A 3,682-nucleotide genomic window follows, 5' to 3' on the forward strand; every position below is an offset into this window, starting at 1 on the left:
GGAGAGGCTTACCTCCACCTGAGCAGTTTCTGAGCAATGAAAGCCTGGTGTCAGCAGTAAGCTATGAAGCGCTGTCTCCACTTGTGCTTGACATCCAGGCTAACACATGGTCATTTCATTGGGAAACTGCTCCTTGTCCAGACAACAATGAATTATGATCAATAATATACATTTTTTACTCCTTTTTGCCAGGACTGGGTCATTTGTTGCTGCTGCTGTCAGTTGTGCAGACATCTTCCTGGCAACTAAGTGTCCCAGAAACTTTGCCCAGATTTCCAGCCATTTTGTAGAAGAAATATGGTTTTACTTTAAATTTGCAGTGTTGTCCTTTCAAATGAGGATGTAATTTAAAACCACAACCAGTAGCTTTCCAGTCTTTACAGCTGTGAATACCAGACTGGTACTGGATTAATTTAGAGGTCCTCTGCCCAGCTCAAGGCTTTGAAATCAAGGGCTATATGAAGAACTGAAAAGATATTTTATAAGACCTTGAGGATGTAACATTTCAGGACTGATTAAATAGAAAATATACTGCAAAAGCTGAAGGAGTACAAGATGGGAAAGCTTCTAATAAGGTGGGAATATAGGAAACACAAAAGTTCGCATACTTCAGACAATCCATATGTGTGCTTTCTTACTTATGAGTTTGCTTTTAACAATTCCTTATTATGGGTTTAGCCTTAATCTTTAGATTTCCTTTTGAGACCCTATTCCCAGTCTGAACTGCTTCAAATCTGCACTCAAATCAAGAGGAGGACAATTTGCACTCTGCTTTGTACACAAGCCTTCTCTTTGGTTAGTCATTTCAGTGTAAGGGGAGAGGGGAAAAGCTGATTTGTTTTGTGTTTTCGTGGGTACCACATTCATAAAATAAGACTATTTAGGACTCTGTGGTGGAAGCATTTAGACTTTAACTCCAGTTACGCTTCATTAAGGGTAAAGAAATCAACATTCAGTTTCATGGAGAAATCTTATTCTCTCTGTGCTTTGATTGCTTATTTCTAAAAGAGGGATATTAGTAGTTCCTATCACACTGGGAAGCACTAAAGTAGTGTTCAACAGTTCATGGCACCTAGATGCCTCAGCATGGGAGCAACAAAAACACCAATGACAGTAGGCTAGAGTTAATGTTGAGAATAGTCAGCCTTTCAGTTCTGCCCCCACTCTGTGTTCGTTGGAATATATTGTATGTTGCTGCACCCAGCCTAGTCCTTTTCTGGGACAAGGATAACTGTGAAGATGCTGCAGACCATGTCTGGCTTGTATGTAATTACATGCTGACTTGGAAAGAAAAGATTGGATTTCTCCTTAAAGGGAATCCTCAGTTGTAGGAGCACAGTAATATATCTGCTGCTATTCAGGCTGAAATTATAGCTGCCATATTTTAGAAATGAAACCTATCTTCTCCACAGTGGCTAGGAAAAGGAGTGGGAGCTCTCTTAGATCAGGGCTGTTCTTCTCAACCACCTGGCAGACATGATAACTAAGACAAAATTGCCTGAGAACAGTGAAGAGAAGATAGAGATTGCCTTGAAGGGTGGGCCTTCACATGGTGGGATGAAGCAGAGGAAAAAGAGAACTTAGGCTGGCTGTCAAGAAACAGATTTCAAACAAACTCTGGAAATATTTCTTGCTTGAGTGAATTAATGACGGAGCTTGCTGCTCCCTGTTTTATGGAAGCAGGAAATTGGTGTCTGTCTATGCATGTGAGTCAAGGGTGGTTGATTTGCTCAACAATATTTCATTAGTGTGTGCTTAAAAAGTAAAAATAGTAGGTTTTATATAACTTCTGCCTCCTCCTAAAGATGTTATTTCAGAAATGCCCAGAGTCTAGGGTGCATGGGGAATAAAAATTACCTTAAATGAATAAAAATGACCTTAAATGTCTATTTTACATCAATGTTTCCATAGGTGTTATGAAGGTCATGGAAGTCATATGGCTTCTGAGGCAGGATTGCTGACTGAACACTTGCCAACCCCTCCATGTCCATATCCCTCAACCTGTCTTACATGTGCACTGGAGCAAATTTGAGGGGAGGAATGGAGGAAGATGCTGCTTTTTCTGGCCTGGGATGGCTACTGCCTGTGTGCTTCGTTGTTCTCCTTCTGCACAGTAGCTGGAATGGCTTCTGGTTCTCTTTCATCCCTGTCCAGCTGGGACCCTTCAGCATCACCCATGGGATGGGGTGAGTGTACTTACCACACAAGCATAGAACCACAGAGAATTTTCCCTCTTTAGCTTGACTTGAGCTGTTGAGGCATGAGAGATTTGCTGGAGAACATTTGGCTATATGTTTTCCTCATAGTGTTTCCTTAACAACTTGAGAATGACCCAGTGTCAGGACGCACAAGGACAGACGTTATTCTATATCCTCTGGGCTGCAAGGTTAGTGTTGAATTAACAAAGTTTGGCTTTGTGCATAAATACATATAGCAATTATGCGCTTCCAGCTCTGCATGATTCCTCCATCTGTTGTAATTGCCACAGTTTATGAATAAATAAATAAATAAGGGCTTATATTGCTGTGAAATTCTTCTTTGATACAGATATAGACACAGCATTGGAGAACTAAAAAGCTGTTGGACAGCTGTAAAAAGTTGTTTTTTGTTGTTGTTTGTTTTGTTTGTTTGTTTGTTTGTTTTTTAATACTACAAATACAAATGTACTTTCATCTTCATGAAAATGATGTATAGGAAAAATTTACCTTCGTTAGACTTGTCTGTCTTTTGTCTGTGAGGAGTGGAAACTTTTCCTGTTATTCCTTCTCCATTTGTGTGTGTGTGTGAATAAATTCATATTTGTATTTATGCATCATATATATGAATATAGAAAAAAATATATCTACGTAAAGCACTTGAATGTCACTATTCATGTCACTCAGCAAAGCTTTCTCATCTCTGTCTTTCCATTGTTTAGTTCTGTAACATTTTCTCCCCACAGTTTGCTTTCTGAAATGGGAGTGCATTGGGATCCACTTAGTTGACTTATCTGTAGTTATCTCTTTAGACATTTGTAATTCACTCCCCAAACATTGGAGGAGTGCAATTAAATTATAGAACTGCAGAGCATTACTGGCCAGCAGCCAGACTGTACTTTGGGGGAATTCATCACAGCTTATAAGGTAAAGGAGGGCTGGTCCAATCCACAGCTGGATGTTAAAACCTCTGAGGAACACCCAGGTGCTGAGGAAAGTGGGTCTGATGATTTAATACCTGTCTTTCTATGCACAGAGCTGTGTCTGCTTGGTGTGCTAGAGACGCGGTTTCTTAGTAAACATTAAACTGAGGTTTTTCTGACATCGGTAACTCACTATCTTCCAGCTGAAACAGCTTTGGTTAGCTGAAGGCAAGCCACAGTCAAAGCTTCTGAAGCAAAATAAGGAAAAGTGTATATTTTCTAAGAGGCTGTGTCTATACTGACTAGAAAATAGTAAGACATTCAGTCCTTCCTTAATATTAAAGATGCAGAATGGGGAAAACAAAGCTACACAGTTATATAGCTACATCCACAATATTGATCACTCAGCGTAGTTATTTGGAGCCTGCACTGCAGCCAGGTTCTGATCAGATACTTCCACTGGGGTTTTGTGAATTATATATGTGCTTTGCACCATTTGAATTCACCACTTAGTCCCTTCTGTTATCCTCATTTACTCTCTAGCATTTATCATGCTTCGCTGAA

At 39.9% G+C, this 3,682-nt stretch overlaps 1 long non-coding RNA gene across 3 annotated transcripts in view; it reads left to right on the forward strand.

Annotated features, from left to right (window-relative positions):
* The window catches only part of LOC118178339, a 14,691-nt gene extending 12,173 nt beyond the window's left edge, over positions 1 to 2,518 (forward strand). For all 3 annotated transcript variants that reach the window (XR_004756133.1, XR_004756134.1, XR_004756129.1), the window contains one exon: positions 1,912 to 2,518. This is a non-coding gene — a long non-coding RNA (uncharacterized LOC118178339). The remainder of the gene's footprint in view (positions 1 to 1,911) is intronic.
* Positions 2,519 to 3,682: the final 1,164 nt, after the last annotated feature.

Source organism: Oxyura jamaicensis, chromosome 1, assembly GCF_011077185.1.
Source record: "Oxyura jamaicensis isolate SHBP4307 breed ruddy duck chromosome 1, BPBGC_Ojam_1.0, whole genome shotgun sequence".
Lineage (NCBI taxonomy): Eukaryota > Metazoa > Chordata > Aves > Anseriformes > Anatidae > Oxyura > Oxyura jamaicensis.